This window comes from Zingiber officinale, chromosome 3B, assembly GCF_018446385.1.
Source record: "Zingiber officinale cultivar Zhangliang chromosome 3B, Zo_v1.1, whole genome shotgun sequence".
Classification (NCBI taxonomy): domain Eukaryota; kingdom Viridiplantae; phylum Streptophyta; class Magnoliopsida; order Zingiberales; family Zingiberaceae; genus Zingiber; species Zingiber officinale.
This window is the reverse complement of record NC_055991.1, coordinates 2,825,119-2,837,836: the sequence shown is the minus strand read 5'-3', so window position 1 is coordinate 2,837,836 and position 12,718 is coordinate 2,825,119.

The window sequence follows — 12,718 nt, the reverse complement described above, 5'->3', positions numbered from 1 at the left end:
CTGGCAGCCGGGACTCTCCAAGCATCCATGACTCATCTACCTGTTACCTGGTGAAAGAAAACCAATTTGCGAGGTGGTGAGTATTGGAACTCAGCGGGTATAGGAAAAAATAGTGCATGAACATAATATATATATAGAGAATAAACCAACAGTATACAGTCTCATAAAGGGGATAGCAGATACTAAAATAAAATCGTAGATATATTCTCATTGTAGATGTTTAGTCATTGGAAATTTGTATATACCTTGCTTATTACCTCTGTTATGAGCAGTATTGTAGCAGATTAGTACCAGTTCTGACCTACTATACCTAGCCTAGGATATGGTTTCTTTGTTTGAGGGGGGATTGTTGGGGTTGCAAGGTTACAAACATAGTCCCATATTGGAAACACATGGGAAAGATCATAGGTTTATAAGAGAAAAGATATCTTCATTGGCATGAGGCTTTTTGGGGAGAGCCCAAGAGCAAAACTATGAGGGCTTAGGCTCAAAGTGGATAATATCATGTCATTGTGGAGATATCTAAATTCTTTTCGATCCTACAGTTGTCCGGTCGAAGGCATCTTCCATAAGCATGGAAAGCACCTTCCATGTTGGTTGAAGGCACCTTCCGCCTGAAGGTCGCGGAGGCGCCTTCAATCTTATTTAAAGGCGCCTCCTTCCAACTTCCATACGCTCTTTTACTGCTCCGATTATCTAGGTGATTGCGACCAACTGAAATAGGGCTCACCCGAACCTAATTTCCGACCTTCTCCTTGAGCAGGCTTCCACTCCGGCTTCTCATCTCTCGAACGTCGCGTACGTTCTTTGTTAGGGTCGAAATATGCTAGAGGGGGGATGAATAGCTCGTCGTGCTCTCTTTGCTTGCTTCGTCGATGATGATATGCAATGGAATGTAACTCAAAGCACTCTTACAATGCTAACACAAGGATTTACTTGGTATCCACCTCAAAATGAGGTAACTAATCCAAGGATTCACACACGACGCACTTCTCTACTAAGAAAATAACTCCTTGTTGGTCGCAGCCGGAGGCGAAGAAGCCTCGTACAAGCTCACACACAAGAAATACAAGAAGAAAGAAACAAGAAGCTTATACATAAGAAATCTTACAAGATTACACAATGAAACCCTAGCTTCGTCTTCTTCTTGCTTGAGTACACCTCTTGAGATGCTTGGGAATGCAACAACACTCCTCTCTAAGCTTTAAAGGACTATGTATGTCACTGAGCTAGGTGGAGAAGAATCGGTGAAAAATCTACAGCGCTGAAGAGAAATATCTGCGAAGAAAAGGCTCGTCGAAGCCTTTATCCTGCGCAACGGTCATATCCCAATCGATCGACCAATCAATTGGGGAGGCTGAATCGATCGGCTGATCGATTCATCCTTCCTCTGTGTTGTCATGTATGTGCGAGAAAGCAGGCCCCAATTGATTGACCAATCGATCGAATGATCGATTGGGACCTCCTTTGTGTTTACGATTTTGCTCCCTAATCGATCGGCTGATCAATTAGGCCAGCTTTCATTCACAGCACGCTCCCAATTGATCGGCTGATCGATTGGGCACTGGTTCAATCGATCGGCCGATCGATTGACCTCCCTTTGACTTACTTAAATCAAGTCTAAGGTCCCCAAACCCAACATCTGGTCAATCATAACCTGTTGGGACTCCTCATGCCCAGCATCCGATCAACCTTAACCTGCTGAGACTTTTCCACCAAGTGTCTAGTCAATTCTTTGACCCACTTGGACTTTTCTCCTTATGCCAAGTATTCAGTCAAACCTTGGACCTACTTGAACTTTCCGTCTCTTGCCAAGTGTCCGGTTAACCTTGACCCACTTGGACTTCTATTCATCAGATGTCCGGTCATCCTTGACCCACCTAGATTTCCATTGCTTGGCTTCACCCACTAGGACTTCCTCCTACCTAGCTTCACTCACTGGGACTTTCACCTGACTTCACTCACCAGGGTTTTCTAACTGCCCGACTTCACTCACCAAGATTCCCAACTGCCTGGCTTCACTCACCAGGACTTTACCTAGCTTCACTTACTAGGATTTTCCTTCTGCCTAGCTTCAATCCCCAGGGCTTTCAACTGTCTGGCTTCACTCACCGGGTCTTCCACACCAAGTGTCCGGTCAACCTTAACCCACATGGATTTTTCTCTTCTGCTAACCTTCCCGTTGGATTTTCCTTTGCCTAACCTCTAGTTATGACATTCCCAGTCAAGTATGTTGGTATAATCAACCTAGGTTTGATCGGTATGATCATGGTTTTGATGTGTGTGTCAAAGAGTTTAAGTTAGGCTTTTATATGTATTTGATATGTGTTTAAGTCATGCGGGACTTGGTGAAAGACATTAGAAGGAAGCGGACTTCAAGGCATCAGAGGGACCAAGGTTGGGAAGATCATCCTAGGGCTCGGATCCTTGAGTCGGTGAAGGATGGTGGGAGACATCAGAGGGACCACCGGATGAGGAGCAATGGAGTGAAGCTGAGGGAAGCGGACTTCAAGGCAACGCAAATGGTGCATGGAGACGAGTCGCGGGCTTGGGTGCATCTGAGAGACGAAGGCCGAGGAAGAGGGATTTAAAGGTGACTCCGGAAAGGATGAGTGTGTGAATGTAATGGACCAGTCGACTGGTACTTTGACCAGTTGACTGATCCAATTTCATAGAAAGCACAAAGAGCTTTCTGTGCTCGTCGGCTATGGGGTCCAATCGACTGGTCCCAGCACCAGTCGACTGATATATGGTCGTTGGCAAAAAATGGGTTATGTAGAGAGTCGTTGGTTGTCTCTAATGGCTGACATCAGTCGACTGGTGCAAGGACCAGCCAACTGGTGTCGGGTTGAGTTGATGTGATGATCAACTCTCTCCTCTTATTTAAGGAGAGCTTTGGGGCATGAAGGAGGTTACTGATTGTTGTTGAATCACTCCTTTGTCATTGTCCAAAGCTTCTAAGTCATACTCTTCTTCCTACTCTTAATCTCCATCTTGTAAAAGAATAAGAGTGCTTTGTGAGAGGTTGTACTCCACCGAGAATGAGTAAGATCTAGCCGGAGATTGCAGGAGACTGATCCACTGAAGGATCAAGGACTCGTCCACCTCAAGGACACGCCGTGGAGTAGGAGCAAGCAATCTCTGAACCACGTCAAGGAATCGTGTTAGCGTTTGTGTTCGTACTTATTGCTTTCGTTGTTTTAGTTTTATTCCTCTTGCGCCAACTAACCTTGTAGAGAAGTAATCGACGTGGAGGTGTCCAAGCTATCCAACCCCCCTTCTAGCCGGCCACCGATCTTCCAACAATTGGTATTAGAGCGAGGACGCTCTTCAACGGACTAATCGCCAAGAAAAGCAATTCATCAAAATGGTCGGTTCAAACATCCATCCTCCCAAATTTGAAGAAGAATTCTCTTGGTGGAAAAAGAGAACGGAGGTAGGTATTTTTCGATACCGATTTTGATATTATGATAATTATGGAAAATGGTTTCAAGATACCTAGGGATGAGAACAACATGATAATCAACAAAACAAGATGGAGCAAGAAGCAAAAGGAAGAGCACTTAGCAAATTCAAAGGTTTTACATCATCTACTAAACGTTCTTCCTCAATAAGAAATAACAAGGATTGGAAACTACACAAGTGCCAAGGATTTGTGGGAAAAGCTAGTAGAGCTTCATGAAGGCACATCGGAAGCAAAATTGGCAAGAAGAGATCTCCTTCGAGCACAACTCAACAACATCAAACTCGAAAAAGGAGAAAAGGTATCTACACTTCATGCTAGAATTAAAGAGATTTTAAATGGACTAACAAGTGTAGGGGAAACACTTACAAACCGAGATATGATGATGAAAGCTATCAATGCATTCCCAAGAATCTCGACTTGGAGCTCAATCGTAGATTCATTCTACATTTCAAAAGACCTAAAGAAATCTTCTCTAGATGAAATTTTCTCAACCATGGAGCTTCATGAGACAATAATTGAAGGATTAGATGGAGAATCCCATAGATCAAAAGGAGTAGCCCTTGTGGCAAACAAGGGAATGGGTAAGAAGAAGAAGAAGTTGTCATCCCCACCATCCTCCGGCTCCTAAGAATTAAGCGCCTCAATGGATAGCGATCAAGAGGCATATATGGTAAGAAAAATGAGAAGAGCTTTTAAGAATTTTTCTACTAACAAATCTCATGCTAGGAGAAGTTCAAGAGGTAAGAGTAGAATAAGGAAGGGTAAAGTGCTACAATTGGCAAGGAGAAGGACATATGAGCGATACATGCCCTCTTTTGATTAAGAAAGAGGAGAAGAAGAATGAAGAGAAGAAGAAAAAGGAAAAGGGGAAGAGAGTCAAAAACCTAAAAGTAACATGGGATGATCCATCGTCATCTGAGGAAGAAGAACATCATGTGTCCAATTTTGCTCTAATGGGAATTGATGATGTAGCCTCCACCTCATCCAAAAATGAAGAGGAAAAGAGCTCAAATGAAGAAGAACGGAGCTCAAGTGAAGGGGGAGGACAATCATCGGATTCGAACTTCTCGGTAAGTGAGGTATACAATATTCCTCCCCATGTTTTAATTAAGATTATTAAAAGTACAAATGAAGATTTGTTTAAGGCAAAAAGGAAAAATAAATCTTTGAAAAATGATATTTGCATGCTTAAAGAAAAATTAGAATCCATGTGCTCTAAGGACAATGATATGCATGCTTCTACTATAAATTCAAATGTTTCATGTTTAGAAGAAGAAAATAGGGAATTAAGGGAAAAGGTATTATACCTTAGTAGAGCCCTTGAAAAGTTTAAAATTGGCTCAAATACCCTAAGCATGATTATTGGGAGCCAAAGGGCAAGCTTTAACAAAAAGGGGTTAGGATACAATAAACCTAAAAATGAAAAAGTCTACCATTGTTTACTTACTAGGGGCAATCCAAGACAAAGACCATAGATAGAAAATAGATTTCCAAGGAATACTTGGTAAACCCAATTAGAAAAAACCTCTATTGGGTGTCAAAATCAATCATCAAGAGTTAGAGGATTTTGGGGGGCAAGTCAACCATGATAGTCATAAATTCAAATTTTTATGGTTGACTTGAGACCTTAAGGGGGAGCACTTAGATTTGATAGAAATTTATGATCAAGAGAGCTAAGTAGAGGTTACCTTATTTCATCTCACAATTGTTGGGATCTTAGATGGCTAGAGGGGGGGTGAATAGCCTCTTTAAAAACTTAAGCAAAGAGTTCTACACAGAAACTAGTTAGCGCAGCGGAATAAGCAAACTAATATAAAACGAAAACCAACACACAAACACTGATACACAGATTTACGAGGTTCGGGGATAACTTGCCCCTACTCCTCGGCGTGTCCGTAAGGTGGACGACTCCTTGATCTTCGGTAGATCGCACCCCGGAAGAACTCCGGCTAAAGATCCTCCTTCTAGGTGGAGTAACCTTCCCACAAAGTCTCAAGAAATATCTAAGTTAAAGCACGAGACTTACAGAAACTCGGTGGCAAAGGAGAATGGAAATGCTTACAACCACGCGAGAATTAGTAGCAGAAAACAGAGATCGCAGTTCACCCGAGAGCTCAAGAACTTCGCACACCAGCACACACTTTTCTTTCAAGCTTTCTTGTTGTTGTTCTCGTTCACCTCTCGCTGTTTTTACTGCTTCTCAAAGCCTGATCTCTGCTGTCACAGATCTGGTCCAAACTGCGCAAATCAGCGCTGCAGCCAATCTCTTTTCCTCCTTCTCTGATTCTCTGAACTCACACCAATGATATCACAGTCAACACTGGCATCTTCTGAGCTCGAACCAATCCCCAGGAGTCAAGCAGATCGCAGCCAGATCATAGCAGTATCCGTTGATGCCTGAAATGCACCATGCGCCGCTGAAACCAGCAGAAAGACCATTTGTCGCATTCCTCTTATGAACTTAATTTGAAATTAGGCTTGGAATGATACCTGTTAACCTGCAAACACAAAAGCTAACAGCACAGAGGATTACATCACATAGATAAATGAGATATATCAGAAGCAGTAAAGAAATCGCTGATACAGCGAACAAATCAGAGTGTGTGGATCGGTCACCGGACCAATCCAGTGCCTTGGACCGATCAGGCAACAGCCTGATCGGTCTGAGTCCATTCGATCGGTCGTAGTGACCGATCAGATTGGGTGTGGATCGGTCCACAGACCGATCCACCTCTTTCTCTCTTCTGCGGGCTTTTCTCCTGATCGGTCACCGGATCGGTCTGCCGACCGATCCACCGAGCCATGTAATGTCCACTTAGGTCCCTCTCTGAATCCGAGAACGAGCTACCGAGCCCTCTCCGACTTCGTCCGGTCCGGAGAACGAGCTGAGCCCTCTCGACCTGGTCCGGAGAACGAGCTACCGAGCCCTCTCCGGCCTAGTCCGGAAAAACCGAGCCCTCTCGACCATTCCGTGCCAAGTCACCATACTTGGACTTTTCCCGTGCCAAGCTCCCTGCTTGGACTTTTCACCAGATGTCTTGACCCATCTGGATTTCCCTTGCCTGGCTTCACTCACCAGGACTTTTCTTCCCAACTGATCAACCTCGATCAGTAGTCATTCTGAGTTTAATCAATATCTGATACAAACTTAAATCAGTGTCAACATCAAAACAACAGCCAGGTCAGACTGTATCAACAATCTCCCCCTTTTTGTTGTTTGACAACACGATTTAAGTTTAGATCAGAATTGTTAGAATTTTCATAATTTTAGGGGAATCAAGATCCTCCCCCTAAAGCGGATACAACACTATTTGCATTCATCTAAACTTAGTTATCTTCTCCCCCTTTGTCAAACATCGAAAAGGTGCGAATAAGGTAAGATAACTTAAGGAACTCCCCCTTAACCTGTACTGTCCGTTTCTTAAAGCACTTAGAATCCCCTCTAAGTGTATTATAAGGTAGTAATAAGGAAATAAAGGACAAACAAGACATGCAAGTGAACAGCAAATTAATAACTGATAGAAAATGAAGCATAATAAAGAGTAAGTAAATATAAAACTGAGTAGCATAAATACAGGAGTAGCATCAGAAGTGCAAACATCCAGGTCAGTCATAAAGACTAACAAATAACATCCAAAATATAGACAGTCAACAAACAAACTGTATCAGTCAACATCCTCACACTGAGGAACATCACCATCATCGGCAGGAGGGGTGAAATCCTGAGGCGGCACGCTGGAGGATGGATAGCCTGGGTAAGACTGCGGAGGCGGGTAGCGTGCCATCCATCCGAGTAGCAACTGCTGTGTCACCACCTGATGACTGCGCATATCATCGAAGCGCTGGTCAATATGCCCGCGCAGGTCATCGTAGCGCTGGTCTATACGAATACGTAGGTCATCCAGCTCAGCAGATATCATCTCCTCGTGCTGATCAAAGCGGCTCTCTATCTCGGCAATCTGCCAGCGCAGATCAGGATCGGCCTCTCCATCGTCAGCAGCAGGAGGAGCAGCAACAGGAGCAGCCTGTCGTGGAGGTCCCCGTGGTAACTCACCCAGTGCCCTCCCATCCTTCCACCGAACATCCCCATTTTGCCCTATGATGCCAGACTTGGAAAATGCCCGTTTCCCAAGTCGGCAATCCTGCCTGACCATTTTGACTATTCTACCCTTAGAGACATCAACCTGAAGGGTTTCGAGCCAATCAGTAATTATATGCCCATAAGGCATATAAATAGTGGAGCCACTGGGCCGAGAATATGAGATGATCGAAGTGTAGATGCTGGACATAATGTCAAGGTCAAGACGCCGACGTAACCCATAGAGCATCAAACAATGATAGGGTCGGATCTCAGCAAGAGGTTTGGATGTGATAGGTAGAAGGCAGTTCGTGACAATCTTAAAAAGAATGTAGTCTTGAGGAGATAATCTCAAGGCTGCAAAAGTAGGGAAGTCAACATCTAGCTCATCAAGTCCATCCGGTCTAGGTTGCCTGAAGAAGTACTCATAAATATCGTCAGGTGATACATCAAGTGGAGGAGGTAGTGACTCTGGTAAATCAGGATACAAAGAAAAAGGATCGCCTGAACACATACGACAACCTAGATACCCAAAGAATTCTCTTATAGAGAAATCGATACTTCTTCTAGCGACTCGAGTGGTATAAACACCATCATGGTTTTGATGAAGGTTGTTATAGAATTCAGATATTAGGTCAAGATTGATGTCCCTTTCTAGGTAGACTACTGAATCAAGCTTATAATAGGCTAGGGTTTCAGATACAGATGGACAAAATTCATCCATCCACTTTCGATCCACAGATCGACATGGAAGCAGCTTGAATGTCCTTTGTTGAAAAGCTTGCTCAAACTGGCGGTTTGGGAATCTACTGGAACTAGCTGGTTGGGGTCGAGAGGGAGCAGGAGACTTGGTTTTCTCAGCTGGGGACTTAGAAGAACCCTCCCCGGCTGCTTTCTTCCTAAATAGATAAAGATTTGGACACGATCGGGGCAAATGGGAGTCCACGGGAGCCACACAGAGAGAACCGAGACAACACACATAGAGAAAATGTGAAAAGAAGCTAAAATGCTAAGAATGAACAACTCTCGGGAAGAAAGAAGAGTTACCTGGGCGCCATTGTGACCTTCGGTTTTTAGAAGATGGTGAGTCGAGAAGACAGGAAGAAAAGAGGGGCGTCGGCTAGAGGGGGGCGTCGGCTAGGTTATGAGTCGGTCGGCTAGGGTTTTGAGAAGGAAGAAGATCGGGAAGAGAGGAGGTCGGGAGGTTTTAACGAGGGGAAAGTGCACAGTGTGATCTGATCGGACGGCTGTCCGAACAGAGAAATCCTGACCGATCAGGGAACGTCCTGATCGGTCAGCGATCGTTCTGATCGGTCGGGGGGACCGATCAGGGATCTTCCTGATCGGTCCCTGGACCGATCAGATGTTGATCAGTGGGGTGCGATCTGTGCCGGTGTCTCCTGATCGATCCACGGATCGATCAGTAAACCTACTGTGGTCAGGAATGTCCTGATCGGTCGTGGAGACCGATCAGGGAGCCTCCTGATCGGTCCCTGGACCGATCAGATGTCGATCAAATGAGCATACGCCCCTGATCGGTCGTAGAAACCGATCAGTTATCATCCTGATCGGTCCCTGGACCGATCAGTGTCTGATTGTCAGCGATTTCAGCCTCTGAAATTCTTATCAACAGCTCTGAAATTTTGGTTTAACAGCTTCCAAGTTTAGAACCTAGGATTCGGAGGGCCCACAGAATATATTCAGTGATACCAATGAATATTATCTAATGATGAGCTCTAATGGTTTGAAATTATTTAGGGCTCGAAACTTTTTCAGACACATCATAACCGATGTGCTGAATAAGTTTACTTTGTTTGCTTGTTTGTTGAAACTATGATTTATAGTGAAACAAGTACTCAGGCTATCGGTTCAAAATATCTCCTTATTATGAGTAGTTCCAAGTTTGTCAAAATATATAATTTTTTTTTACTTTACCAACTTGTCCTAAATGCAAACAGGAAGGTATCAAGCAATGGTACCAATCAACAGATCACCCATAGTTAGACACTTTTTAGACAAAAGTCCAATCAAGATTCCTTGATTGGAATATATGAGTAAGATCAAGGAACCAATTACACATGAATTATGTAATGGTGTTCCCCATACTCAATTAATGTCTCTTCAACCTAATTATTCAAGGGATGCATGATACATTTTGAATAATTTGGTTGTTCCTAGCATCTCACCCCATTTCTAGCAAACAAAAATATTTTGTTAAACCTTATAGTTTGTGTGAGATGTTCCCAAGTTGCCCAAAATCATTCCCAATTTCTCTTGTCATTTTAATTTGTCCTTATTGATCATGATGAAATCCTAAGGACCTAAGGAGCCAAACACATTCCTAACTCCCTCCTTAAATGACTAAATTCATTCTCCGGAAGGGGTTTGGTGAAAATATCGGCTAGGTTTGACTTTGACTCCACATATGTGAGCACAATGTCACCCCTAGCTACGTGATCTCTAATGAAGTGATGACGCACTTCAATGTGCTTGGTCCTTGAATGATGGACTGGATTTTTAGTTAGGTTGATCGTGCTAATATTGTCACATAGCACTTGTACACCCTTATAAGAAAGTCCATAATCCTCTAGGGTGTGTATCATCCACAATAACTGTGATACACTCTCTCCCATGGCAATATATTCGGCCTCGGTCGTGGAGAGAGCAACACAATGTTGCTTCCGACTTGACCAACTAACTAAAGATGAACCTAAAAATTGGCAGCCCCCACTAGTACTTTTCCGATCCAATTTGCACCCAGCATAATCGGAGTCGGTATAACCTATCAGGTCAAAAGACTCAGTACGTGGGTACCAAAGACCTACTCTAATTGTGCCTTTAAGGTATCTCAGAATTCTCTTAACTACAATTAAGTGAGATTCCTTGGCACAGACTTGATACCTAGCGCACATGCCCACAGCAAAGAGTATGTCCGGTCGACTAGCTGTGAGATATAGAAGACTACCAATCATGCTTCTATATTGCGTTAGATCAATTGGTTTTCCATTCTCATCATTGTCAAGGCGAGTGTTTGTCGCCATTAGAGTGGACACTTCCTTAGATTCACTCATATTGAATTTTCTAAGCATCTCTTGAGTGTATTTTGTCTGATGGACATAAATTCCATCTCGAGTTTGTTTGATTTCAAGTCCAAGGAAGAATGTCAATTCTCCTACTAGACTCATCTCAAACTCACTTTCCATGTGAGAAATAAATTCATTCAAATAGCCCTTGTTATTTGAGCCACAAATTATGTCATCGACATATACTTGGGCTACAAAAATGTTTTCACCATCTCTACGTAGAAATAGTGTTGGGTCTATTTGGCCTCTCACAAAACCCTTTTCTAGTAAATATGTTGACAATCTTTCGTACCAAGCTCGTGGTGCTTGTTTAAGCCCATAAAGTGCTTTCTTGAGCTTGTACACGTGGTTTAGAGCTTCGGTATTCACAAACCCCGGTGGTTGCTCAACATAGACCTCTTCTTTAATAAAACCATTTAAGAAGGCAGATTTAACATCCATTTGATAGAGTTTGAAACCTCTATGTGCAGCAAAAGCTAGCATCAAACGAATGGACTCTAATCGTGCCACGGGAGCATAAGTCTCATCATAATCGAGACCTTCGACTTGACTATAGCCCTTGGCTACAAGTCTTGCCTTGTTTCTTACAACTTCTCCCTTTTGATTTAACTTATTTTTGAAGACCCATTTAGTTCCAATAATGGTGGTCTTTTTCGGTCTAGGAACCAAGTCCCACACACGGCTCCTTTCAAATTGACCTAATTCGTCTTGCATAGCTATGATCCAATCAGGATCGTGCAATGCTTCATCAACTAGTCTTGGTTCAATCTCTGAAATCAATGCGACTTCATTAGACTCATTTCTAAAGAATGACCTAGTCCTAACCCCTTGGTGGATGTCTCCCACTATTTGGTCTTGGGGATGACTAGTGGCTATCCTAGATTGTCTTGGTGTTGATGGAGCCTCATGAATGGTCTCACTAAGCACAGGCAAGGACTCAATATCAGGCAAGGGATCAGATTGAGTTCTTTGTTGCCTTTGCTCATCACCATCAGAGTCAATTTCGACTCGTTCTTCATTTTGATCATTCAAACTTAGATTCCTAAGTTCAAATTGAATTTCTCCTATATCCCTTGGTTGATCATTTAAGTTAGGGATTTCTTCAAAAGCTACATCAGAGGACTCTTCAATCAATTTAGTCCTATTGTTGTAGACTCGATAGGCTTTGCTGGTAAGAGAGTACCCGACCAGTATCCCTTGATCAGCCTTAGCCGTGAACTTCCCAAGATGATCCTTGGTGTTCAAGATAAACACCTTACAACCAAACACCCTAAGATGTTTAATTGTAGGCGGTTTCCCAAACCAAAGTTCATGGGGAGTCTTTCCTAAAAACCTATGTATTAAAACTCGATTTTGCACATAGCAAGCTGTATTCACAGCTTCAGCCCATAAGTAGCTCGGTAGTAAGTACTCATTGAGTATGCTTCGTGCAGCCTCTTGTAAGACTCGGTTCTTTCTCTCCACAACCCCATTTTGCTGTGGGGTCCTTGGAGTTGAGAACTCATGTCTATACCCTTTTTCTTGACAAAATTCTAAAAACCTATGATTTTGAAATTCACCACCATGATCACTTCTAATGGTTTTAATTGTTGTTGATTTTTCATTTTCAGTTCTTCTACAAAAAGAAATAAAAATATCTATGGTTTGATCCTTAGTTTTCAAAAAGAAGGTCCAGGTGTATCTAGTAAAATCATCAATAATTACTAAACAATATCTACTACCATTCAATGAAATAACATTATTACAATCAAACAAATCCATATGTAATAAGTCTAAGGCAGTAGATGTACTCACAGTGCTTTTACCTTTATGAGATGCTTTTATTTGCTTACCCATTTGACATGCATCACATAGTTTGTTCTTTTGGTACTTGATGTTGGGTAAGTCTCGCACTAATCCTTGGTTGGCCAACTTCCGGATGTTCTTCATGTTTACATGTGCCAACCTTCTATGTCATAGCCAAGACTCTTCTTCTTTTGACATGAAACACTTAATCAAAGCATTAGTAGCACTTTTAAACGATACTTGATAAATATTATCAACCCTTGTGCCTACTAGTACTGTGTCAAGTGTGTCAATGTGTTTAACCAA